Here is a 26,801-nt window from a genome sequence, read left to right as displayed (position 1 = left end):
TTCTTTTCATCACTGTTTTCTTTTGCAATCAAATCCTAAATTATCACCTAAATCATTCCAACCGACTACTACCAAAATCTCTTCAGACCAAAACAACCCACCTCACGTCCCCGTGCCCCCGCGCCGCGCCAAGTGTTCAAACTTAGGCTCAATGCGAAACCCATATGTACATTGATCGTGCAATACTTCACAGGTGCGATCATACCAGCACTAATGCACCGGATCCCATCAGAACTCCGCAGTTAAGCGTGCTTGGGCGAGAGTAGTACTAGGATGGGTGACCTCCTGGAAGTCCTCGTGTTGCACCTCTTTTTTACGTTATTTTCTTTTCCTACGTTCTTTTCATCACTGTTTCTTTTGCAATCAAATCCTAAATTATCACCTAAATCATTCCAACCGACTACTACCAAAATCTCTTCAGACCAAACAACCCACCTCACGTCCCGTGCCCCCGCGCCGCGCCAAGTGTTCAAACTTAGGCCCAATGCGAAACCCATATGTACATTGATCGTGCAATACTTCACAGGTGTGATCATACCAGCACTAATGCACCGGATCCCATCAGAACTCCGCAGTTAAGCGTGCTTGGGCGAGAGTAGTACTAGGATGGGTGACCTCCTGGGAAGTCCTCGTGTTGCACCTCTTTTTTACGTTATTTCTTTTCCTACGTTCTTTCATCACTGTTTTCTTTTGCAATCAAATCCTAAATTATCACCTAAATCATTCCAACCGACTACTACCAAAATCTCTTCAGACCAAAACAACCCACCTCACGTCCCCGTGCCCCCGCGCCGCGCCAAGTGTTCAAACTTAGGCCCAATGCGAAACCCATATGTACATTGATCGTGCAATACTTCACAGGTGCGATCATACCAGCACTAATGCACCGGATCCCATCAGAACTCCGCAGTTAAGCGTGCTTGGGCGAGAGTAGTACTAGGATGGGTGACCTCCTGGGAAGTCCTCGTGTTGCACCTCTTTTTTACGTTATTTTCTTTTCCTACGTTCTTTTCATCACTGTTTTCTTTTGCAATCAAATCCTAAATTATCACCTAAATCATTCCAACCGACTACTACCAAAATCTCTTCAGACCAAAACAACCCACCTCACGTCCCCGTGCCCCCGCGCCGCGCCAAGTGTTCAAACTTAGGCCCAATGCGAAACCCATATGTACATTGATCGTGCAATACTTCACAGGTGCGATCATACCAGCACTAATGCACCGGATCCCATCAGAACTCCGCAGTTAAGCGTGCTTGGGCGAGAGTAGTACTAGGATGGGTGACCTCCTGGAAGTCCTCGTGTTGCACCTCTTTTTTACGTTATTTTCTTTTCCTACGTTCTTTTCATCACTGTTTTCTTTTGCAATCAAATCCTAAATTATCACCTAAATCATTCCAACCGACTACTACCAAAATCTCTTCAGACCAAAACAACCCACCTCACGTCCCCGTGCCCCGCGCCCCGCCAAGTGTTCAAACTTAGGCCCAATGCGAAACCCATATGTACATTGATCGTGCAATACTTCACAGGTGCGATCATACCAGCACTAATGCATCGGATCCCATCAGAACTCCGCAGTTAAGCGTGATTGGGCGAGAGTAGTACTAGGATGGGTGACCTCCTGGGAAGTCCTCGTGTTGCACCTCTTTTTTACGTTATTTTCTTTTCCTACGTTCTTTTCATCACTGTTTTCTTTTGCAATCAAATCCTAAATTATCACCTAAATCATTCCAACCGACTACTACCAAAATCTCTTCAGACCAAAACAACCCACCTCACGTCCCCGTGCCCCCGCGCCGCGCCAAGTGTTCAAACTTAGGCCCAATGCGAAACCCATATGTACATTGATCGTGCTATACTTCACAGGTGCGATCATACCAGCACTAATGCACCGGATCCCATTAGAACTCCGCAGTTAAGCGTGCTTGGGCGAGAGTAGTACTAGGATGGGTGACCTCCTGGGAAGTCCTCGTGTTGCACCTCTTTTTTACGTTATTTTCTTTTCCTACGTTCTTTTCATCACTGTTTTCTTTTGCAATCAAATCCTAAATTATCACCTAAATCATTCCAACCGACTACTACCAAAATCTCTTCAGACCAAAACAACCCACCTCACGTCCCCGTGCCCCCGCGCCGCGCCAAGTGTTCAAACTTAGGCCCAATGCGAAACCCATATGTACATTGATCGTGCAATACTTCACAGGTGCGATCATACCAGCACTAATGCACCGGATCCCATCAGAACTCCGCAGTTAAGCGTGCTTGGGCGAGAGTAGTACTAGGATGGGTGACCTCCTGGGAAGTCCTTGTGTTGCACCTCTTTTTTACGTTATTTTCTTTTCCTACGTTCTTTTCATCACTGTTTTCTTTTGCAATCAAATCCTAAATTATCACCTAAATCATTCCAACCGACTACTACCAAAATCTCTTCAGACCAAAACAACCCACCTCACGTCCCCGTGCCCCCGCGCCGCGCCAAGTGTTCAAACTTAGGCTCAATGCGAAACCCATATGTACATTGATCGTGCAATACTTCACAGGTGCGATCATACCAGCACTAATGCACCGGATCCCATCAGAACTCCGCAGTTAAGCGTGCTTGGGCGAGAGTAGTACTAGGATGGGTGACCTCCTGGGAAGTCCTCGTGTTGCACCTCTTTTTTACGTTATTTTCTTTTCCTACGTTCTTTTCATCACTGTTTTCTATTGCAATCAAATCCTAAATTATCACCTAAATCATTCCAACCGACTACTACCAAAATCTCTTCAGACCAAAACAACCCACCTCACGTCCCCGTGCCCCCGCGCCGCGCCAAGTGTTCAAACTTAGGCCCAATGCGAAACCCATATGTACATTGATCGTGCAATACTTCACAGGTGTGATCATACCAGCACTAATGCACCGGATCCCATCAGAACTCCGCAGTTAAGCGTGCTTGGGCGAGAGTAGTACTAGGATGGGTGACCTCCTGGGAAGTCCTCGTGTTGCACCTCTTTTTTACGTTATTTTCTTTTCCTACGTTCTTTTCATCACTGTTTTCTTTTGCAATCAAATCCTAAATTATCACCTAAATCATTCCAACCGACTACTACCAAAATCTCTTCAGACCAAAACAACCCACCTCACGTCCCCGTGCCCCCGCGCCGCGCCAAGTGTTCAAACTTAGGCCCAATGCGAAACCCATATGTACATTGATCGTGCAATACTTCACAGGTGCGATCATACCAGCACTAATGCACCGGATCCCATCAGAACTCCGCAGTTAAGCGTGCTTGGGCGAGAGTAGTACTAGGATGGGTGACCTCCTGGGAAGTCCTCGTGTTGCACCTCTTTTTTACGTTATTTTCTTTTCCTACGTTCTTTTCATCACTGTTTTCTTTTGCAATCAAATCCTAAATTATCACCTAAATCATTCCAACCGACTACTACCAAAATCTCTTCAGACCAAAACAACCCACCTCACGTCCCCGTGCCCCCGCGCCGCGCCAAGTGTTCAAACTTAGGCCCAATGCGAAACCCATATGTACATTGATCGTGCTATACTTCACAGGTGCGATCATACCAGCACTAATGCACCGGATCCCATCAGAACTCCGCAGTTAAGCGTGCTTGGGCGAGAGTAGTACTAGGATGGGTGACCTCCTGGGAAGTCCTCGTGTTGCACCTCTTTTTTACGTTATTTTCTTTTCCTACGTTCTTTTCATCACTGTTTTCTTTTGCAATCAAATCCTAAATTATCACCTAAATCATTCCAACCGACTACTACCAAAATCTCTTCAGACCAAAACAACCCACCTCACGTCCCCGTGCCCCCGCGCCGCGCCAAGTGTTCAAACTTAGGCCCAATGCGAAACCCATATGTACATTGATCGTGCAATACTTCACAGGTGCGATCATACCAGCACTAATGCACCGGATCCCATCAGAACTCCGCAGTGAAGCGTGCTTGGGCGAGAGTAGTACTAGGATGGGTGACCTCCTGGGAAGTCCTCGTGTTGCACCTCTTTTTTACGTTATTTTCTTTTCCTACGTTCTTTTCATCACTGTTTTCTATTGCAATCAAATCCTAAATTATCACCTAAATCATTCCAACCGACTACTACCAAAATCTCTTCAGACCAAAACAACCCACCTCACGTCCCCGTGCCCCCGCGCCGCGCCAAGTGTTCAAACTTAGGCCCAATGCGAAACCCATATGTACATTGATCGTGCTATACTTCACAGGTGCGATCATACCAGCACTAATGCACCGGATCCCATCAGAACTCCGCAGTTAAGCGGGCTTGGGCGAGAGTAGTACTAGGATGGGTGACCTCCTGGGAAGTCCTCGTGTTGCACCTCTTTTTTACGTTATTTTCTTTTCCTACGTTCTTTTCATCACTGTTTTCTTTTGCAATCAAATCCTAAATTATCACCTAAATCATTCCAACCGACTACTACCAAAATCTCTTCAGACCAAAACAACCCACCTCACGTCCCCGTGCCCCCGCGCCGCGCCAAGTGTTCAAACTTAGGCCCAATGCGAAACCCATATGTACATTGATCGTGCAATACTTCACAGGTGCGATCATACCAGCACTAATGCACCGGATCCCATCAGAACTCCGCAGTTAAGCGTGCTTGGGCGAGAGTAGTACTAGGATGGGTGACCTCCTGGGAAGTCCTCGTGTTGCACCTCTTTTTTACGTTATTTTCTTTTCCTACGTTCTTTTCATCACTGTTTTCTTTTGCAATCAAATCCTAAATTATCACCTAAATCATTCCAACCGACTACTACCAAAATCTCTTCAGACCAAAACAACCCACCTCACGTCCCCGTGCCCCCGCGCCGCGCCAAGTGTTCAAACTTAGGCCCAATGCGAAACCCATATGTACATTGATCGTGCTATACTTCACAGGTGCGATCATACCAGCACTAATGCACCGGATCCCATCAGAACTCCGCAGTTAAGCGTGCTTGGGCGAGAGTAGTACTAGGATGGGTGACCTCCTGGGAAGTCCTCGTGTTGCACCTCTTTTTTACGTTATTTTCTTTTCCTACGTTCTTTTCATCACTGTTTTCTTTTGCAATCAAATCCTAAATTATCACCTAAATCATTCCAACCGACTACTACCAAAATCTCTTCAGACCAAAACAACCCACCTCACGTCCCCGTACCCCCGCGCCGCGCCAAGTGTTCAAACTTAGGCCCAATGCGAAACCCATATGTACATTGATCGTGCAATACTTCACAGGTGCGATCATACCAGCACTAATGCACCGGATCCCATCAGAACTCCGCAGTTAAGCGTGCTTGGGCGAGAGTAGTACTAGGATGGGTGACCTCCTGGGAAGTCCTCGTGTTGCACCTCTTTTTTACGTTATTTTCTTTTCCTACGTTCTTTTCATCACTGTTTTCTTTTGCAATCAAATCCTAAATTATCACCTAAATCATTCCAACCGACTACTACCAAAATCTCTTCAGACCAAAACAACCCACCTCACGTCCCCGTGCCCCCGCGCCGCGCCAAGTGTTCAAACTTAGGCCCAATGCGAAACCCATATGTACATTGATCGTGCAATACTTCACAGGTGCGATCATACCAGCACTAATGCACCGGATCCCATCAGAACTCCGCAGTTAAGCGTGCTTGGGCGAGAGTAGTACTAGGATGGGTGACCTCCTGGGAAGTCCTCGTGTTGCACCTCTTTTTTATGTTATTTTCTTTTCCTACGTTCTTTTCATCACTGTTTTCTTTTGCAATCAAATCCTAAATTATCACCTAAATCATTCCAACCGACTACTACCAAAATCTCTTCAGACCAAAACAACCCACCTCACGTCCCCGTGCCCCCGCGCCGCGCCAAGTGTTCAAACTTAGGCCCAATGCGAAACCCATATGTACATTGATCGTGCAATACTTCACAGGTGCGATCATACCAGCACTAATGCACCGGATCCCATCAGAACTCCGCAGTTAAGCGTGCTTGGGCGAGAGTAGTACTAGGATGGGTGACCTCCTGGGAAGTCCTCGTGTTGCACCTCTTTTTTACGTTATTTTCTTTTCCTACGTTCTTTTCATCACTGTTTTCTTTTGCAATCAAATCCTAAATTATCACCTAAATCATTCCAACCGACTACTACCAAAATCTCTTCAGACCAAAACAACCCACCTCACGTCCCCGTGCCCCCGCGCCGCGCCAAGTGTTCAAACTTAGGCCCAATGCGAAACCCATATGTACATTGATCGTGCAATACTTCACAGGTGCGATCATACCAGCACTAATGCACCGGATCCCATCAGAACTCCGCAGTTAAGCGTGCTTGGGCGAGAGTAGTACTAGGATGGGTGACCTCCTGGGAAGTCCTCGTGTTGCACCTCTTTTTTACGTTATTTTCTTTTCCTACGTTCTTTTCATCACTGTTTTCTTTTGCAATCAAATCCTAAATTATCACCTAAATCATTCCAACCGACTACTACCAAAATCTCTTCAGACCAAAACAACCCACCTCACGTCCCCGTGCCCCCGCGCCGCGCCAAGTGTTCAAACTTAGGCCCAATGCGAAACCCATATGTACATTGATCGTGCAATACTTCACAGGTGCGATCATACCAGCACTAATGCACTGGATCCCATCAGAACTCCGCAGTTAAGCGTGCTTGGGCGAGAGTAGTACTAGGATGGGTGACCTCCTGGGAAGTCCTCGTGTTGCACCTCTTTTTTACGTTATTTTCTTTTCCTACGTTCTTTTCATCACTGTTTTCTTTTGCAATCAAATCCTAAATTATCACTAAAACTTATGATGGTCGTAACTTTTGCTATAGAGCTCGGATCGAGACGCTCCAAAAATGAAATTTATGTGCTATTTTGTGAGGGTTAGCATAATGAACAGTGCCAGAACACAAATTATGCAGATTTTGACAGTTTATGTGAAATCTATATGCTAATTTTGCAAATTCAACAGACTGAAATCCTGGCAGTTCACATATTATGTAGAATTAAAACTTTAAATGCATCAAGCACATGATTCAATAAAAGTAACATGCCAAACAAATATCAACACACATTCTTCATGTCAAGAACACCTAATTTAGTTCTAAGCTTGTTAAATCTATCACGTGCAAGTGGTTAAGTGAATAAGTCAGCAAATTGGTTTTCAGTTTTTACAAACTTGATTTCCATTTCACCTTTTTGAATATGATCCCTTATGAAATGATGCCCGATTTCAACGTGTTTAGTTTTAGAATGCCGAACTGGACTCTTAGTTAGGTTGATTGCACTTGTATTATCACAATATAGAGGTACCTTCTCTAGCTTTACATCATAATCCATGAGTTGATGCTTAAGCCAAATTATTTGTGCACATCCATGTCCAACTGCTAAGTACTCAACACTACCAATTACAGTGTTGATTAATGGCGGTAGTTCTCACAATTTCTTACAACCTCGAGTCGCCAAATGTTTGAAACTTCCAATTGAGGCAACACCCATGTTCAAGGTGATGGTAAAAAATGGTAATTATATGGAATCAGAAGGGTTAATACAAAATTTCACTCTACAAACATAAGGGCATGTTTTTACGTTACCAGTCTTTTTACTTCCCATTTCAGGTGCTGATCTTATCCTTGGTGCAAGTTGGCTTAAAATAATGGGCCTTCATCTTGCAGATTGAGTCACTTCAAATTAAATTATTACATGATAGGAAATATATCACGTTGCAAGGTGATAGAGATATGATGGCAAATTTGGCTCAACTGCATCACATCCGACGCATGCTACATACTAATGCTATTGCTGAAATTTACCATATGCAAGTGATACATGAGGATATGGTATTAATGTCTTTGTTATCACTGCCATAGGATATGGAGCTCGAATTGGCACTTTTATTACACACATAGAGCACAGTTTTTGGCTATTTCTAGTGGGTCACCCTCACCTCATTCCCATGTTCATTCCATTCCTCTACTAGAAGGTTTTAATCTTGATAGATACCCTCATAGTCAAAAAGAGGAAATTGAAAAATTGGTGCAAGGCATGCTTTTGGAAGGTCTAATTCAGCCAAGCTTTAGTCCATTTTCTTCTCCAATTATTTTGGTCAATAAGAAAGATGGCACATAACGTGTATGTAATGTTTATCGGGCTCTCAATGTCATCACTGTCAAGGATATCTTTCATATTCCTATAGCTGATGGGCTCATTGATGAATTGTATGGAGCTTGCTATTTTTCAAAGTTGGATCTACGCTCTGGCTATTACCAAATTTTGCTAAATTCGGATGATCGTTACAAAACGACTTTTCAAAATCATCAAGGGTTATACAAATGGTTGGTCATGCCCTTTAGTTTATCAAATGCGCCTCCAACTTTCCAAGGCTTGATGAATCAATTTTTAGTGGCATATTAAGGAGGTTTGTCTTGATGTTTTTTGATGATATATTAGTGTATAACACTAATTGGAAGGATCACCTTTACCATCTTGAGGTCGTGCTCAAGATTCTTCAATAAAACTAACTTTTTGCCAAATTTTCCAAATGTACATTTGGCATACAACAGATTGGTTATTTGGGTCACACTTTATCAAGAGATGGCGTGGCAATGGACACGAACAAGCTAATAGCTGTCATTAATTGGATGAAGCCAAAAACCTTGAAATTACCAACATTTTTTGGGCCTAACAAGATATTATCTACGTTTTGTCAAGGGTTATGCTCAGATAGCTGCCCCACTCATTGATCTTCTAAAGAAAGACATTTTTAAATGGTCTTCAACATCAGATAAAGCATTTGATGCATTGAAAATAGCTCTTACCACAACACCAGTGTTAGCAATTCCAAATTTTGCTACACCTTTTTGTTTTGGAAATCGATGCTTCAGGGTCTGGTCTCCAAGAAGCTAATATGTATTGCTACCCCATTGCTTATTTTTCTAAGAAGCTGTCTCCAAGAATGCAGAAGCAATCTATCTATACTAGAGAATTTTATGCAATCACGGCAGCTTTATCCAAATTTAGGCATTACTTGTTGGGCCATAAGTTTGTGATTAAAACAGACCAAAAAAGTTTGAAAGAACTTTTAGAACAAACACTTCAGACCCTTGAGCAACAATAGTGCTTACCCAAATTTCTTAGGGTATGACTTAAAAATTCAATATTCTCCTAGAAAGAAAACATCCTTGCAGATGCCTTATCCCGAAGTTTAGTAATGGCTTGGTCTCAACCTTCACATACATGGTTTCAATCATTAGCGACTGTAACAAAAGTTGATGCAACATTGAGCAAAATTTATCAAGATTTTATTGAAAATGCAGGGAAAAGTGGGGAATATGTTGTTCAACAAGATGTGATTACTTGGAAAGGGAGAATTATGTTGCCAAGGGATGAGAAATTACTCCAAAATCTTGATAAAATTTCATACTTCAAAAGTGGGAGGCCATGCTGGAATTACAATAACCTTCAAGAGAATAAATGTTCAGTTTTATTGACCCAAAATGAAAGAGGATATTAGAAAAATTATTCAAGAATGCGTCATTTGCCAACAAGCTAAAGTCTCACAATCTTTACCTGTTGGACTTCTATAGCCACTGCCAATTCTGAACCTTATTTGGGAGGATATTGCAATGGACTTCATCACTTGCTTACCTTTCTCTCACAAATATTCTAATATCATGATGGTAATAGACAAGTTATCTAAATTTCCACACTATATCCCCTTAAAATCTAGATTTAACACCCAAATGGTGGCAACAACTTTTATACAACATATTGTTAAGTTATATGGCTTTCCTAAAACCATAGTATCTGATAGAGATAGAGTCTTTATCAGCAACTTTTAGAAATAATTGTTTAAGTTACAAGGCACCAATTTGGCTATGACTTCGGCTTATCATCCCCAATCTGACGATCAAACTGAAAATTTAAACAAAACTCTAGAAATGTAATTGAGGTGTTTTTTTTTTAACCACCCTAAAGATTGGTCTGATATGCTACCATGGGCCCAATATTGGTATAATTCAACTTTTCATCACATCATTTCAATGTCTCCTTACCAAGTAGTCTATGGTAAGTTACCCCCTTCTCTAATCAGGTACAAGTACAATGAGAAGGATCCTCCAAACCTATAGCAGTCCCTCAAGGCTCGTGATGCTTTGTTAACAAAACTAAAAATGAGATTAAATCAAGCTTAGAACTATATGAAGCTACAAGAAAATAAGAAATGTAGGGAAATCTAGGGATATACAATTGGCGGTGGGTGATTTAGCCTTGGTTAAATTACAACCTTACAGGCAAAATTCTGTTGCTTTGAGGAAAAACCAAAAATTGAGTCTGAGATATTTTGGTCCTTTTGAGGTGCTGGAAAAGATTGGGAAAGTTGCTTACAGAGTGTTATAGCCAGAATATGCAAAGATATACCCAGTATTTCGCATCTCACTATTGAAGAAGTTTAAGGGGCTACTAATCAACCATACCTTCCCTTGCCCCTCATGACAAATGAATGTGGTCCTGTGATGCTGCCGTATAGGATTTTGGATAACCATGTCATTAAAAGAAACGAAAAAACCAGTTTGGAAGTGTTGGTTCAATGGGATTCATTGTGTGATGATGATAATACTTGGGAAGAGATTGAAGTGTTCAAGAAGGCCTATTTGAAGGGTAAAGAAAAGGGAGCAAGTGTTAGGGTGTACGTAGAACACATGTGCAAGAAAGGAAAATGCTAAATGGCGTGATTTCATAGTGGAAGGTAATAAATTTGGTATGGAAAAATTCTCTCTCCCAGATCATTCTCTATAACCCTCCTTTCCTCTGAGTACTTTTCTGAATGCCACAATTAACTATCTCTAATCTTATTGCTGCCCTGTAATTGCAAGAATTATTTTGGAACAATCTCTATTTGTTCAACCATTGCAGTTTGAACATTGTTATTTCAATTTGAATACTGTTTCCTTTCTCAGAATGTATTGGCATTGAACTTTTTTTGCAATAAATCAATGCCATTATAGATTTTGCTGGTTCTTACCATTGTTTTATTGGAGAACTCTATTTTTTATTTCTAGCACTGTTACATTAATGGCTAAGCATTGGACATCAAGTGACTGAGTTATCCATAGTTTTTGGCCAAAATTGAGTTGCTTTGAAGGCACACTTTTGGAGTCTATCTACTCTTGTTTTAAGATTTCTTTTTCCTTCTTTTTATATCTCCTTTTGGGCACTTTATGTGGTACATTTGGAGCCACCTTTGCTTGTGGAAAAATTGGACTATAATGGCACCAAAATTGAAGGCTTTCAGCTTTTGATTTGGTCTTATTTTACTAGTTTATTTGATGTCGGGTTGCCTCCATTTGTGCACCAAATTTTGTGCACAAATCTTGTTTAAGTTTTCTCTTGTAATTGTGGACTAATTAAGTGTCTTAGGGAACCAAAGGTGCTAAATCCCATATTCTAATTAGAACCTTTCAACTCCATTAGTGCATCACTTGTAGTGGTGAGTGTGTTGAAAGTTCTAAGTGCTTTCTCACCTTACCTTTAGGCCGCATAGTCTAGATTTCTTGCTTTACGTTTAATGGCTTGATTCAAGAGACCAAAGTCTCTAAAATCTTGCCATCTAGGGGTCCGTTTTGTGTTCCTTGTTTTATATTGCTTGTTTGTGTGTTAAGTCTCAAGTGATTCTATCTACTTATTACTTGAATATTTGTGTGAAAAAAATTGAGTACTTTTGCAAGTGTAACCTTGGCAAGGATTAACCTTGGTACTTAAGAAGTCCGTGAGACTCAACTTGCTTACCTGGAGGTACACTTGTGCAAGTCCTTTTCCTTCACCCTTTTATCCAAGTTCATAAGTTCATTCAATAACCATGAGCACAAGAAGGCTCACTCGTGCAAGTGCCCAAGTTCTAAGAGATGAACATGATAACCATGACATTCCTCCTATGGATGAAGAGGGTGAAGTTAACCCTCAAGTCCTTACTCATCTCCCTTAAGAGGTTAGGGACATAAAAACTCAAATGGCTGACATGTAAGTTAACCTTCAACATATTGGAAATCAACTTCGACCGTCACGTATACATTGTGCCTCTCCTAGGCCGCCTCTTCTAGGCATAATGATTTTGAAAATGAAGAAGAAGAGGAAGATGATGAGCGTAACTTTAATAGACAATCACCTCATGTGAGAAGGCAAAGGCGCATTCGTCCCCATCCTAAAGAAGTGAGAATAGATTTGCCTCACTTTCAAGGTAAGGACAATGTAGAGGCATATTTGGATTGGGTTGCAAAAGTTGAACAACTTTTTGAGAGCTATGTTGTAAAGGAAGAAAGGTGTTTCACCTTAGCTACCCTTAGCTTTCAAGGGCATGTTTTAAATTGGTGGATTTCCTTAGTCCTCCAAAGAAGGAGAAAAGGGCTTCCTGAAATTGACTATTGGTTTGATCTTAAAGAAGCCCTTCATGCCCACCATGTCCCATCCTATTACAAAAGAGAGCTCATGGATAAACTCCAAAGCTCCAACAAATGTCAATGACAATAGAAGAATATAGACAAAAAATGGAGCTATATATTTTAAGAGTTGGGATTGAAGAAAATGAGGATCTTGCCATGTCTATGTTCTTGAGTGGTCTTAATTATGCAATAAGAGATAGAGTTGAATTGCTCCCCTACAATAATTTGAATGATCTTGTGTAAATGTGAATTAGGATTGAGCAACAACTTTTAAGGTGACCTTCTTGTAAGGATTCTTCTATTTCTTATCCCAAAAGTGAGCCACAAAAGGATTTCAAGAAGGATTTTTCCAAGGCAAAAGAGTCTACTCTTAAGAATCCTGTAAAGGTAAGTTGCAAAGGTGAAACCTCTACCAAAAGAGGTAGTGAAATTAAGTTCTTTAAGTGCTTAGGCCGAGCTCATGTGGTTGCCCAACGCCCTACAGAAAGAACCATTGTGTTAAAGGGCAATGACCTCTATAGTAGCCAAGATGAGTCTTCTTCTTCAAATGACTCCGAGAGTACTCATTCACAAGTGTCTTCCAAAGGAAATGCTTATCCTAATGAAAGTCGTCTTGTCATGATTATGAGGCTTCTTAGTAATCAACCTAGTGCTCCTCTCAATGATCAAAGAGAAAACATTTCCACACTAGATATGATGTTTTGAAAAACACTTGTTCTCTTATCATTAATAGTGGGTCGTGTTGCAATTGTTGTAGCATAAGGTTGGTCAAGAAGTTCAACTTAGCTTTGATACCTCATCCAAACATTATAAACTTCATTGGCTTAATAAAGATGGGGATATCAAAGTTAAGCATTGATGAGTGCGTATTTTTGCCCTCATTCAGTGTTTAATTATGGGTATTTAATTGAATTTGTGTGCTTAAAGAGTGATTTAATTGATAATTCTGATAATTAAGCTGTTTGAGCTTGTGTGATAAAAATGTCTTAAAAAGTAATTTTTAGTTGCATAAATTATTTCTTGGATATTTTAACGTTTGTTGATGTAGCTAAAATTAAGATTAAGCTCATTCAAGGTGGGAATATAAATTGATTGAAGTTACAAACCACCTTTAAATAAGGCTGAAATTAGCAAGTTATGTGAAAAATCACTTCTGCACCCCCAGCTTTTACTTATACACTTCCCTCTTTCTAAATGGGTCTCACCAAAACCTATTATGCACCCCCTAATATGTCTATTTACACCCCCTCCTACCACTTAAACCCAACTCACTCAAATCATGCCATGTGGCAATCCCCACCTTTCAAATGAGGCTAACCATATGCTGACATGTGGCATTAATCCTTGCAAACACATATGCACCAATTACACACCACCACATCATCATCATCTTCATCTCCACATAGTCAGCCACCGCAACACCATCTTCACCGCACTGAACCACCAGTTTTGGGAACAGTCGCCATGACAATCATCGTGAGAACCTACGGCAGCAGCAGTCGCCGCGCTTCCACTATCAGTCACATCGCCGGCCACCACACATCTTCTTCCACGCACCTTCACCATTCCAGCAGCTCCGTAACTGAGCCAACCTCACATCATTGCAAACGCAAGACAACTTCATCTTCTCGCACACCGTGAACGAATATGCACCTTGCGCCATCATCTCCAGCCATTAACACAGATCTGCACCACCATTGCCACAGCACCATGCAAGCACAAAGCCAGCAACCATGGCAGCATTAGATTCGCGCAGGCACCACGTATTTTATTTTTATTATTGTTGAGGTTTTCATTCATCTATGTCTTTTATCTTTAAATCACGTAAGAAGTAATGATTTTAAATCTATATGCATGTTGGTCATATTTAGAAACTTTCATATGATTAAATGAGTTTCTACCAATAATTGAGACTTTATTTTGGTTAAAGGTATTTACTCTAACTATAATTAATTGAGACTTTACTTTGATTAATTAAGCTTTTTATTTGGTGATGAGATAAAAGAATAGACATGATTAGGCATAATAAATTTGATTGAGACTGTACTTTGGTTGAATTTAATGTGGATAATCTAAAAGTTCTCACTTTTAATTGAGACTGTACTTTGGTTAAAAGTGAGAACGCCAACAAATTAATTGATACTTTACATTGATTAATTTGTAAATCTATAACAATAATTAATTGAGCAATAATCTTTAGATAACCGATGATGAATCTATTTTGAAAAAGCAATGGAATCAATCTATTTTCTTTACTATTGTTTTTATTTCTTTTTATCTTTTAAATTTTATTTATATCTTTTTTATCTTAATTCCCTATATTTTTATTTTATTTGACTAACTCATCTGTATAGTTTTATAAGAACTAATTTGTTAAAAATCAATTCCGTGTTCGTTGGGAGACGACTTAGTGTTACTTTACCCTTTCTATTTTCTTGACTACTATCTTAGCAATACTGAAGTTGCTATATTTTAGTAGTATTAATTTGATCGCGTCAACGATAGCGTTATCAAGCATCAAGTGAACATTAAGTTGTCCATTGGAAAACACAAAGATAGAGTTTTATGTGATGTCATTCCAATGGAAGCTTGTCATATTCTCTAAGGAAGGTTGTGGCAATTTGATCGCAAAACCAGCCATAATGGTCATACTAATGAGATCACCCTCTTACATAAGTCTAAAAACTTTAGGCTTCACCCTCTCACTCCCAGTCAAGTTGCTAGTGATCAAGCTCAAATGCGAGCTAGGAGAGAGGAAGAGAGTTCCAAGAACTCTACTTTAAGTCCCAAGAGTGAGGTAGGGGAGTTTCCAAGTTCTACTCCTAAGGTCATTTCTCATGAACCACTTTTAACCCAAAAATCTTTAATCAATATGTTTCATGAAGAACAACCTTGCTATCTCCTCTTGTGTCACTATTCACTCACTTGTCTTCCTAGTTCTTCACATAAGGATCTCTCTCCTTCTATTGTTTCTCTTCTTCAAGAAGTTCAAGATGTTTTTCCTCAACTAGAAGGGTTGAGTTCAAAAGAGTCTTAGCCCTTGTGTTGTGTCTGTCTTGTTAGTACTTAAGAAAGATGGTAAGTGGAGAATGTGTTGTGGTTGTAATATTACCATTAAATATAGGTACCCAATTCATAGACTTGATGATATGTTTGATGAGTTGCATGGGCCCACTAAACTTTCTAAAATTGGTTTAAAGAGTGATTATCACCAAATAAAGAGGGTAAGGAGTGGAAAATTTCTTTTAAGGTCAAGTTTGGATTATATGAGTGGTTGGTGATGCATTTTGGCCTTACTAATGCACCTAGAACATTCATGAGGCTCATGAATCATGTTCTTAGGGATTGCATAGGTAGGTTTGTAGTAGTATACTTTAATGATATTTTGATGTATAGTCATGTTTGCATGAGCACATAAGACATTTGAGAGTTGTTCTTTCCAATTTGATAGACATCCAACTTTTTTGCAAATGTAGACAAATGCACATTTTGTGTAGATAGTGTGGTCTTTTTAGATTTTATTGTCAACAAAAATGGAGTTCATGTTGACTCCAAGAAAACCAAAGCCATCCAAGAATGGTCTACTCCAAAAAATGTTGGAGAGGTTTGGAGCTTCCATGGATTGGCAATTTTTTATAGGAGATTTGTTCATAACTTCTCTACTTTGGCTTCTCCCCTTAATGAGTTGGTCAAGAAAGATCTATGTTTTATTTAGGGTGAAAAGCAAGAGTTTGCATTCAAGCAACTTATAGAAAAACTCTTCAATGCATTCATTGTACCTGTACTTGATTTCTCAAGAAATTTTGAGCTAGAGTGATGAATCTAGTGTAGGCATATGTGTGGTGTTGTTGGAAGGAGGTACCCAATTGCTTACTTTAGTGAAAAACTTCATGGTGCCTCTCTTAACTACCCCACCTATGACAAAGAGTTTTATGCATTAGTGAGAGCCCTTCAAACTTGGGAAAACTATCTAGTGTCCAAGGAGTTTGTCATTCACAAGGACCATGAGTCAATCAATATTTGAATAAACAACATAAGTTGAATAAGAGACATCCAAAGTGGATGGAGTTCTTAGAACAATTTCCCTATGTAATAAAATATAAGAAAGGCATGAGTAATGTTATGGCTGATGGTCTATCTAGAAGGCACAATTTGTTTTCAAAATTGGGAGCCCAAGTTCTTGGATTTGATCACATATCTGAGTTGTATGAGCAAGACTCTGATTTGTCTTCCATTTTTGCTAGTTTTCAAAAGAAAGCTCATGGGGTTTTATATGTTTCCCAGGGCTATTTGTTCAAAGAAGTAAATTTTTTTGTGCCCTAGGGATCTCATAGAAAACTCTTAGTGAAAGAAACACATGAGAGGGGGCTTGTGGGCCATTTTGAAGTTGATAAGACTGTAAGTAATTTAGAGGAAAAAATTTATTGGCTCCACATGAGAAAAGAAGTTCAAATACATTGTCATAAATGCATTGTGTGTTTACAAGCTAAGTCTAGGACTATGCCCTCGTGGTGTATTCACCCCTCTGCCTATTTCTTTATCTCCTTGGGAAGATATTAGCATTGATTTTAACCTTGATCTACCCAAGACTCAAAGATGATTTGATTTTATCTTTGTGGTAGTGGATCATTTTAGTAAAATGTCACATTTAATACCATGTCACAAGGTAGATGATGCAAGCAATATAGTAAAATTCTTATTTAAAGATGTGGTTAAACTTCATGAGGTGCATAAAATGATAGTCCTTGATAGAGATGCCAAGTTCCTAAGCCACTTTGGAAAATTCTTTACTCTAGGCTAGGAACTATGCTTAATTTTTCAATCTCTTCTCACTCTCAAACTGATTGACAAATAGAGGTAGTCAATAGATCTCTCGTCACCATGCTAAAGGCAATCCTAAAGAGCAACCACAAATCTTGGGATGAGTATCTTCCCCACATAGAGTTTGCATATAATACAGTAGTCTATAAAACTACCAAAGTCTTTCCATTTGAAATTGTGTATGGGTTTAATCTTCTCACTCATTTGGACCTAACACCCATACATACTCTTAGTGACTTCATTCACAAGGAAGGGGTATCAAAGGCTGAATTTGTAAAGAAAATGCATGAAAAGGTGAAACACCAAATACTACAACAAATATAGAGATAGATGAAACAAAATAATAAGGGGAAGAAAGAAGTCATTTTTGAATACGGGAATTGGGTTTGGCTCCATTTGAGCAGAGATAGATTTCTAAATGAAAAGGAAGTCCAAACTCAACCCTAAGGGGATGGTCCCTTTCAAGTGATAAAAAATGTCAATAACAATGCATATATGCTAGATGTGCTAGTGAGTATGAAGTATATGCTACTTTTAATGTGAGTGATTTAATTCCTTTTAGAAATAACACAGATGATGAGGCAAACCCTCTAGATTTTAGGTCAAATCCTTTTTGTACTATACTAGGCGGATAGAGCCGGAAACAGTGAATACCCGGTCCTAACTGCCAAATTATAATCCTGCTTAATTACATAACTAATCAACCACAAACAAAACTAATGCATACATAGTAGCTAAACTTACATATCAACATAAATCGCCAACTCTGAACTTATGAAATAATAGCCAAACACACAAAATCAATCCCTAAGCCTGATACTTGGGCCCTGAGTAGGCCCACATAAGCCCAAAAGAGACCCAACAGGCCTAATAAAGGTCCAACCCATTAACCAGGTAATTTGTGATTAATATTCTATAAATACCGGTGGACCCTAACAATTGGAGGTACAAAATTCATTAATTCCTAAAACTGTGGTTTGACTTTTGAGAGCTCTTGCTGACTTGATCGTCGAAGTCCTTTCTACAAGTAATCTCTAAAATGTTCAATTCGACAACAAGACATGAAGGCGTATCCAAATCAAGGATTGGGTAAGAAATAATTTATGCTCCCTGATATCTTATTATTGTTTTCACAGGAACACTTTTAAGAGAGAGAGAGGGGATGATGATGGTAAACCCCAAGCTAAGGGACCAACCACAAGAGCCATGGCAAGAAGGATCCAAGAAGATTGGGCTTCATGTGGCTCAACAGGCCCAAGTTGATATTCACTTGGGCTAAGGAAGATGTGAAGACCTAGTCTATGATTCTTTGTAAATATTAGAATAATATGTTGGGCTTTGTATTTTGAGGATAGTGGTGTAGGATTTTATTCGGGCCATGTTTTGTGCCTAGACCATATAAAGTAGTTTGGGCCTAAAAGGAGATTGGCCTAAGTATGGGCGAAAGGGGGGGGGGGCATGGAAACTAGGATTTTTAACCCTAACTTTGAAGCCAAGTTACTTCAAGTAGCGCCTCATTGTGAGGAGAGCGTGACCATAGTGTGAAACATGTGCTTGCTTAGGTAGCAAGTCCCACCTTATGCATGCTCACTTTTGGCTTCAATTTTCAAGTTTCTATACCATGTTTTCCCTCACATTTTTAGAGACACCTTGCTCTCCTTTTAGCCCATAAATAGTAAGTACTTCATGTAAATCTATCTTGCATTTGAGTAAAGAATTTTTGCCAAAATGATTGCACATTCCTCTTGTTTGAGCTCTTCCCTGACTAATCATCTCTTTTAGACTACTTTGGGCTTCCTTCCTTAGGAGTTGGCCTCACCTTTTCCTAGGAAACTCATCTTTACCAAAACAAACACCATCCTATCTTCATTCCTCCAAGCTTTCGCAACCACAATCAATCATGGAGGCCATAATCTTCACGACAATGTTCAAGGAGCAAAGGACCAGGCCATTAGTTATATTTGAAAACTTTGTTTTAGGTCTCCAAATTTTGAGTGGTTCTCTTGTTTGGCTACAACTTTAATTGGAATAAGGACTTATAGGTACAAAAAACTACTTATATTTTTTATAGAACCTTAAAATAGATGATCTGGATGTGAAGGTAATATGGTACAATATTTTAAGTTTTATGCACGATTGTTTATTGTTTAAACATGTTTTTAAATTTTGAGTTTGAGATGCCATTTGTATAGTTTGATTTAAAGAATTTTTTAATTTATGTCTTAGAATATTGCATTTGAGACATGAGTTTGGATTGTGGTTATCTTGAAGCAAATTATTGAATGTTAGTTTGAATGATGAAGGTTGAACTAAAATAATCGAATAATGATGTTGGAGCAAATTATGGATGGTAATAACTCCTCCAAAAGGTGTAGCTATTGTCCACACAATGGATGTTTTCTATAGCAATCATGGTTATCCATCAGTCCTTGTTATCTCGACAAACCAAAATTTAACCCTCATAATTTTTCTTTAACAAACATCACCATTGGTAATGCTTCTTACTTTCCTGAGAAGGAAATGAGGGTTTCATTCAAGACTCTAGGCTCAATCTCACTACAGCCCTATTTCAACATTTGATTAACCTTCTCGAGCACACTTCTCCTTCTGGTAGTTCAGGCTCAATTACAATAACCAACCCAAAAGTTTTAATCCACCCGGTTTCAATGTCAATCTCTCTCTAAAGCCAATCCATTCGTTCAGTCTAATTTAGGTATCACCTTTAATTTTGTGCCACTAATGAGTCATTTTTTTCTTCCATTCCACTAGCCTTTGTGTACCCATTTGATAGTTGTTCAGTGCTTAATTTTTCATCTTTATAGTGTTTTTCATCTGTTGGGCTTTATTGGGCCACTATTTCGAATTTGGACTAATTTCACATTATTTGACCTAATTTTCATTTTTAATTATTTTTAGACATTTGGGTAAAGCAAATTTTGGAGCTTGGACATTAATATTCAGTTGAAGAGAGTCGCCACATCATTGCCACATCATTTCCACATCATTTCCACGTCATCAAAGTGAATGGGCCAACATTTGAGGCCCAAAGTGGCATTTTTGTAATTCTGAGTGGCAGAGTGACAAATTTGTAAATAATGAGTGGTAGAGTGATGGGACCACGAAATTAGGTCTGAATGCATGAAAGGAGCTGCCCACTTCATCTTCTACCTTGCTCCAAATTCCATTTTTCGTTCTCCAAGCTTCCATGGAGGTGCCCCTTGCGGTTTTTCACGTTTTTGGCTCATTTTTATCGTTTTTACGCACATTTGACAGCATCCATTAAGGGTTTTACATTTTGAATTCGTTTTCTTGCTTGGGCAGCTCGTTTTGTGATTTCATTGACTTGGAACAATAACCATTCATGGGGTTTTCGCATTTATATATGATAGCACTGTTTTGCATTCCATTGAAGCTTTGAAATCTCTCTTTTTGCTCTTAAATTGCGGTTTCAGAATTCATAAGTAAGGGTTTTGGATTTTTGATATTCTGGTTCAGATTTGAAGTGCTTGATTCTTCTATTTTGATGTCTAGCTAACCCTATTGCATTGATTCCTTGACAAAATTGAGATGAAACCATGAGATTGTTGGTCGTTTTTGGGGTTCCATTCGAAATTGCCTATGTTTCAGGTCGTGTTTAGACGATAAACACATATTTGAAGCATGCTTAATCTCAAATTCGTGTGTGCATATCAATGGCTCGTATTCATGCTTAATGTTTATGACTTCTGTCACAGCTTGCTTAAATCTGTGGGTGTTAACTGTCTCAAATTTGTTGCGCTTAATGACAATGAATCCATGGTAATTTTCGCTTAGTTGATTACTCAGGATTCAGGAGAGCAAATTCTAATAGAACAATTAATTTGGTAATCTGTGATTGGTGGACTTTCAATTGAATCAAGGAATCATTGCGTGTTCATATAACTGTTAAATTTATCTGCGAATTGAAGTTTGTTCTGAATCTATCTGCCAAACCCCCATTGTGTTATTGTTGTGTTGATCTGGAAATTCAAGCTTGGAATGAAAATATTGTTCGTTGGGAGACGACTTGGTTCACTTAAATATACTGCATTTTAAGTGTTTTAATTTGGTGGGGTACGACCTCTATCAAATTTGGCGTCGTTGCCGGGGACCAATCGTTTTGTTCAAAGTTAAATTTTCAGTGTGTTTGTGTTTGTGTGTTGGTGTTTTGGTGTGTGTGTAGTTCAAGTGTGGTTGAGTTGGTATATGTTGATTGTGGTAGTGTTTTTGTGTGTTTTCGTGTAGTGTGCATGTTATCTGTGTAGTTTAGTGTAGTGAATAGTGTCGCGGCGCGCATGAATAGTGTCATTTGTAATGTAGTGAATAGTGTCTGAATCTGGTATTTAACTTCTGGATTTTTGTTCTGGTAGCTACAGTGCTTGTTTTGACTTGAAATTTTTTCTCCCCACTTCTAAGACATTGAGCTTGATGGGAAAAATAGTTGGAGCAATTGGTATGGTTTGAGTTTAGAGTTTCAAAAAATATTATGGACTGATTTTTAGTCAAACTTCAAAGGACCATTACTTTTGCTCTGGTTATCAGAATCACTATTATTTTATATGCATTTGGGGTGGAATTTGATTTCCCACTTTGTTCAAGTTCGCTTTGCTAGTTTGCAAACTCAGATTCTCCAGAAAATGCCATTTTCTACATTTCAGCAATGTTTTTTGTGTTTTTTCTTCATTTTTTCCACTTTTGAAAAAATTTTAAAAATACTTGTAATTTGAGTTTTGATATGATTTTTTTTGTGGGTCTGTTTGAGCACTCAAAGGACAATCCTACGAATTTTCAAGTCATTTGGAGTTCATTTGAGTATACTTGTAGTTATACCCTATGTTATGCCAATATCACTAGAATTAATGTTTTTTTGTGCATGACTAGGGGAAACCCAAGTGAATTACAACCATTTGACCCTGAGATTGATAGGACATTCCACAGAGAACGTAGACATCTTAGGAATCCATCTTTGCATGCTGAATATTCAGTGACTTTTCTTGACTCTTCTGATTCTCATCATACTCTTGACACTCCTCATTCCTTGCATTCTGAGCATACTATTTATTCCGAGCATTTTGATTTTCATACTGATAACATGGCTCAACCTCCTCCACCTCATGATTAGGATATATGTATTTGGATTATGGATATTCAAATTATCTTTTAAATGTATTTGGATTGTGGATATTTGATAAAATATTTTGTTCTGGTTTGTGTTGGTCTGTGGAAAAAATATGCAGGTTTAAATGTGGGAATCATAATAAAACAGAACATTTATGCTGCCAAACTTATTTTTGAGCCATACTTCTTCTCTTAGTAACTTGCTAGAGTATCCCAAGAGGTCCCTCTAGCACCTTTTTCTCTAGAGTTGTCCTAACCTCTCTTAGAGCTCCACAAACCACCTTCATCCCACCATTAAATCACCTAAACCGAGAGTCATTTTCTCTCAACACCAAGCTTCCACGAATCCACCATCCACCATACTCACCATTTCAAGCTTTGGCCCAACCTAGCTTGAGGAGGAGGCTATCATTTGGTATCAAGAGCTTTGGTTCTACAAGAGCTAAGTTTCTTGTTCCTTACCTACATTATTGTTATTATTTGTGTTCATGTGTTTTTCTTTCTTCTCTTGTTTCCAAATCAACTTCTTTTCCACACAAAAATTGTGCTCGAAGCAACGTGGGCTATTTTCCAAATAATACTGCAACTAGCTCAGTGGTCAAAAAATTGCGTTCTTTATATCAAAAGAAAACCCTTTGAGTCTAGTTTCAAATAAAAAAAAGAATGAACGCATTTGGAGTTCTGTGGAAAGAGTTATGAGCAAAATAGTCAACAAAGGTCAGATCTGCCAACATTAGCGTTTTTCATGCGGTTTTATGTTTAGGCTTCCATATTTTGTGTTGTTTGTGTGATTTTATGTTTTTTGATTTGTTTCATGTTACCATTTGGTCATCTCATATTTATTGGGTCATTTTTATTTTCAAATCTATCCATATTGTCTAGAGTCATGTTTAGTTCTTTTAATGTCATTTTTTGTTTTGAGCTTTCAAAAATCACAAAAATATATGTTCTTCTTTGTTTTCAAAACTGCACCATATAAAATCTTTTGAGTGCTTTTCTTTACATATTTGAGTTCATATTTGTCATTACACCATTGGAAAATTCCTAGAGTTAAGTTTCCTTTATATTTGTTTGAATTTCATGCCCTATTTTGATTCTAGTAGGTTTCTCTTCTATTTTGGCTTCTCGAACCTTTGACCTACCAAAAGTGTTTTCAAAATCAAATTTGGTGTGGTAGTAGGGTGTGTGTTGGTGCCGGAAAATGTGAAAAGAAATAGAAAAAAAAGAATCACAACATTGGGTACATCAAAAGCAAGAAAAAGTAGAAAAGCAAAAGCAAAAAATGGAAAGTAAAAGTAGAAAAGAGGACCACTACCACCAAAAGTCGTGTAAGCACTATAATGTTGATTTGTTGGAATGATTTACTTGATATATGTGCTAGGGCTGAGAAAAAAAGCCCAACTCGTTTGAAACCGCTTCACCTGAAAAGAAAAATAGGTTGGCGGGCTGGTTTGCATGGGTCGAGTTAGATTGAATAAAAAATTTCGGGTCCAAATGGGTTTTAACGGTCGAATACGGATTTTAAATTTAAAACTCATTGATACCCGATCCGACCCATGAATTTAATTATGAGTTCAAAAGTTTCACCTTAAACCCTAATTTTTTGCCCTAGCTTCCCTCTCTCTCACGTCAATCCTAACTTTCATTTTTCCTCCCTCAGAAGAAACACCTGATTCTTTGTCGTTACCCTTCCATCTCCAGAATATTTCCATGTCCAATAGCTACATCTCCATGTCTAGCGGCTACATCTCCAACGTTTCCATCTCTAACAACAACCCTAACTTTCCTTCTTCACGCAAAGGACAAGAGGTTGTGTGTCAGAACTGATCTCCACAATGCAGTGGGCGAACATGGGATATGAGCAACAACTAAGATTAATGGCACTTGCCTTCAATGGCTTACATTGCCTGCACACAGTTTATCTCTTCCATCTATCTAAGCCTTAGACATCTTCTTCATCCTCATCAACAATTTGATTGAAACCCTTATTTTTGGGGAAAAACGTGTGCTTTGGAGAATTTTTTGTATGTCTAGTTTTGTGTTTTGGAGAATTTTTAGTGCATTCATTGGATATTTTTTTTATGTGTTCTGTGTGTGTTCAGATCTACATTATGGTGTTTTTTGTGTGTAATTTTGTAGTTGATGCTAGTATTTAGATCTAGGTTAAAATACCTTTTTTGTCCCAATTTTCGTCAAGTTTTTTCAAATAAGTCCTAATGTTGGTTTTGTGTTCAAATAGGTCCCAATTTTCGTCAATTTTGTTCAATTGGGTCCTTTTTTGCTAACACCGTTTAAATCATTAACGACCATGAACAGTGACTGCCACGTGTCACTTCGTGGCTTTTTTTCAGTTTTTTTTTTATTTTTTTTTAAATTTTTAAATTTTTTTTAAATGTACACGTGTTAACCCAAGAGTGTGCCACGTGTCACTTCGTGTTTTTTTGAATTTTTTTTGAATTTTTTTTTGAATTTTTTTAGTATTTTTTAAATGTTCATGTGTCAATCCAATAGCGTGCCACGTGTCAAAGTCAATGTTCTAAATTCAATTTGGTCCCTATATTTATTATTTTTGTTCAATTAGGTCCCAATTTTTGTTAACATTAATCAATTTGGTCCCTCTCCAAATTAAAACCAAATTTAATTTTTATATTAAAATTCACATTTTTTATTAAATATTTTGATATAATATATTAAAATTCACATCATTATAGTTTTGATATAAAAATAAAATTTGGTCACATCTTCGACAGGGACCAAATTGGTTAATGTTAACAAAATTGGGACCTAATTGAACAAAAATAACAAATATAGGGACCAAATTGAATATAGAATATTGACTTTGACACATGGCACACTACTGGGTTGACACGTGGACATTTAAAAAAAAATAAAAAAAACTCAAAAAATTCAAAAAAATCACAAAGTGACACGTGACACACTCCTAGGTTGACACGTGTACATTTAAAAAAAAATTAAAAATTTAAAAAAAAATTAAAAATATTTAAAAAAATAAAAATAAAAAAATTCAAAAAAACTACGAAGTGACACGTGGCAGTCACTGTTCATGGCCGTTAATCATTTAAACGGTGTTAGCAAAAAAGGACCCAATTGAACAAAATTGACGAAAATTGGGACTTATTTGAACACAAAACCAAAATTAGGACTTATTTGAAAAAACTTGACGAAAATTGAGACCAAAAAGGTATTTTAACCTTAGATCTATGAAAATTGTAGCAAATGTTTTTCTTCCTATATCTATTTGGACTTGTAATTCATGGCCAAGTTAGGTGTCTTGGAGGAATTATAGGTACTCAATCCCATCTCTTAACTCGAACCTCTAATCTCTTATTAAATTCATTTTTAGTTGGTGAAGTTTGAAGGTTCCAAAGTGCCTTCTAACTCCACTATTAGGCTGCATAGTTTAGTTTAATTGCTTTCCTTAATTGCTTTCCTTTTTATTGTAGTTTAGTATGAGTCTACTTGCTTTTCAAACATAATTCCCTTTGAGTGGTTAGGTGTAAGATGGCTTGAGGTAGCTTTGGCAAGGAAAGGCTTGGATTTTAAGTAATCCTTAGTGATTCTCCTCCCTTTCGTGGAAGTGAATTCAAAGTTATTTTGCTTCTTAAAATCCCTTAAGGAATTAGAATTTGAAATACAAGTTTGTTTTTTGCATAGCATCTTTTCAAAAACTTTGAGATGTCTAAAGGTCCTTCTAAGGCTCCATCTTACAAAATTGGTAGTGATTCTAGTGAAGCGCCTAGTTTACAACACTTGGCTAAAGAACTAAAGTTACTAAAAATTTGGCAAAGAGAAGAATCCATTTTAAAAGAAAAGGAAAGAGTTGAAAGGGATGAATATCTTACAACCTTAGAGGACGAGCTTAGGATACTTAATGCAAAATAAATTAAAGTTCAAGAAGAGTTGAGACAAAGCAAAAGTAAGAGTAAGAGTGTGAGCAACTTAAGAAGAAGCTGCCAACATAATACACAACTCACACATTATGAGGAGGATAGTAGGATTTTGAACCAATATTGTCAACCTCCTCCACCTAGAAGGCCAAGAAGGGAGCATGAACACCAAGAGCCTATAGAAGTTATGGTTGACCTTCCTCATTTCCATGCGAAGGAAAATGTAGAGGCATACCTAGATTGGGAAATAAAAGTGGAACAACTTTTTGAGTGTCATCAAGTGAGTGAGGAAAGAAAGGTATCCCTAGCCACCTTAAGCTTCCAAGGGAATGCCATGTACTGGTGGACTTCTCTAGTGAGAGAAAGAAGACTCTCCAACTCCCCCAAGTACAGTATTGGAATGACCTAAAGAGTGCCCTAAGAAGAAGACACATACCTTCCTACTACAATAGGGAACTTATGGATAAACTCCAAAGGCTACAACAAAAGAATATGAGTGTGGAAAAGTATAGACAAAAGA

General features: G+C 38.4%; 20 non-coding genes across 20 annotated transcripts; all 20 read left to right on the top strand.

The window, feature by feature from the left end:
• The first annotated feature begins 191 nt into the window (after positions 1-191).
• LOC114170800 lies at positions 192-309 on the top strand. Its single transcript, XR_003601180.1, has one exon. It is a non-coding gene; the product is annotated as a 5S ribosomal RNA (ribosomal RNA).
• A 215-nt stretch (positions 310-524) lies between these two features.
• Positions 525-643, top strand: LOC114170770. The gene has a single exon (XR_003601150.1). It is a non-coding gene; the product is annotated as a 5S ribosomal RNA (ribosomal RNA).
• A 216-nt stretch (positions 644-859) lies between these two features.
• LOC114170808 lies at positions 860-978 on the top strand. The gene has a single exon (XR_003601187.1). It is a non-coding gene; the product is annotated as a 5S ribosomal RNA (ribosomal RNA).
• A 218-nt stretch (positions 979-1,196) lies between these two features.
• Positions 1,197-1,314, top strand: LOC114170799. Its single transcript, XR_003601178.1, has one exon. It is a non-coding gene; the product is annotated as a 5S ribosomal RNA (ribosomal RNA).
• Positions 1,315-1,531: 217 nt separating this feature from the next.
• On the top strand, positions 1,532-1,650 carry LOC114170809. The gene has a single exon (XR_003601188.1). It is a non-coding gene; the product is annotated as a 5S ribosomal RNA (ribosomal RNA).
• Positions 1,651-1,868: 218 nt separating this feature from the next.
• LOC114170766 lies at positions 1,869-1,987 on the top strand. The gene has a single exon (XR_003601147.1). It is a non-coding gene; the product is annotated as a 5S ribosomal RNA (ribosomal RNA).
• Positions 1,988-2,205: 218 nt separating this feature from the next.
• Positions 2,206-2,324, top strand: LOC114170776. The gene has a single exon (XR_003601156.1). It is a non-coding gene; the product is annotated as a 5S ribosomal RNA (ribosomal RNA).
• A 218-nt stretch (positions 2,325-2,542) lies between these two features.
• Positions 2,543-2,661, top strand: LOC114170796. Its single transcript, XR_003601175.1, has one exon. It is a non-coding gene; the product is annotated as a 5S ribosomal RNA (ribosomal RNA).
• A 218-nt stretch (positions 2,662-2,879) lies between these two features.
• On the top strand, positions 2,880-2,998 carry LOC114170769. The gene has a single exon (XR_003601149.1). It is a non-coding gene; the product is annotated as a 5S ribosomal RNA (ribosomal RNA).
• Positions 2,999-3,216: 218 nt separating this feature from the next.
• LOC114170783 lies at positions 3,217-3,335 on the top strand. The gene has a single exon (XR_003601163.1). It is a non-coding gene; the product is annotated as a 5S ribosomal RNA (ribosomal RNA).
• A 218-nt stretch (positions 3,336-3,553) lies between these two features.
• On the top strand, positions 3,554-3,672 carry LOC114170772. The gene has a single exon (XR_003601152.1). It is a non-coding gene; the product is annotated as a 5S ribosomal RNA (ribosomal RNA).
• A 218-nt stretch (positions 3,673-3,890) lies between these two features.
• On the top strand, positions 3,891-4,009 carry LOC114170777. The gene has a single exon (XR_003601157.1). It is a non-coding gene; the product is annotated as a 5S ribosomal RNA (ribosomal RNA).
• Positions 4,010-4,227: 218 nt separating this feature from the next.
• Positions 4,228-4,346, top strand: LOC114170786. The gene has a single exon (XR_003601165.1). It is a non-coding gene; the product is annotated as a 5S ribosomal RNA (ribosomal RNA).
• A 218-nt stretch (positions 4,347-4,564) lies between these two features.
• Positions 4,565-4,683, top strand: LOC114170760. Its single transcript, XR_003601141.1, has one exon. It is a non-coding gene; the product is annotated as a 5S ribosomal RNA (ribosomal RNA).
• Positions 4,684-4,901: 218 nt separating this feature from the next.
• LOC114170990 lies at positions 4,902-5,020 on the top strand. Its single transcript, XR_003601339.1, has one exon. It is a non-coding gene; the product is annotated as a 5S ribosomal RNA (ribosomal RNA).
• Positions 5,021-5,238: 218 nt separating this feature from the next.
• On the top strand, positions 5,239-5,357 carry LOC114170978. The gene has a single exon (XR_003601328.1). It is a non-coding gene; the product is annotated as a 5S ribosomal RNA (ribosomal RNA).
• A 218-nt stretch (positions 5,358-5,575) lies between these two features.
• Positions 5,576-5,694, top strand: LOC114170967. Its single transcript, XR_003601317.1, has one exon. It is a non-coding gene; the product is annotated as a 5S ribosomal RNA (ribosomal RNA).
• Positions 5,695-5,912: 218 nt separating this feature from the next.
• Positions 5,913-6,031, top strand: LOC114170864. Its single transcript, XR_003601225.1, has one exon. It is a non-coding gene; the product is annotated as a 5S ribosomal RNA (ribosomal RNA).
• Positions 6,032-6,249: 218 nt separating this feature from the next.
• On the top strand, positions 6,250-6,368 carry LOC114170754. Its single transcript, XR_003601135.1, has one exon. It is a non-coding gene; the product is annotated as a 5S ribosomal RNA (ribosomal RNA).
• Positions 6,369-6,586: 218 nt separating this feature from the next.
• Positions 6,587-6,705, top strand: LOC114170778. The gene has a single exon (XR_003601158.1). It is a non-coding gene; the product is annotated as a 5S ribosomal RNA (ribosomal RNA).
• Positions 6,706-26,801: the final 20,096 nt, after the last annotated feature.

This window comes from Vigna unguiculata, chromosome 11, assembly GCF_004118075.2.
Source record: "Vigna unguiculata cultivar IT97K-499-35 chromosome 11, ASM411807v1, whole genome shotgun sequence".
NCBI lineage: Eukaryota > Viridiplantae > Streptophyta > Magnoliopsida > Fabales > Fabaceae > Vigna > Vigna unguiculata.
This window is presented reverse-complemented; position numbering and strand designations above follow the sequence as displayed.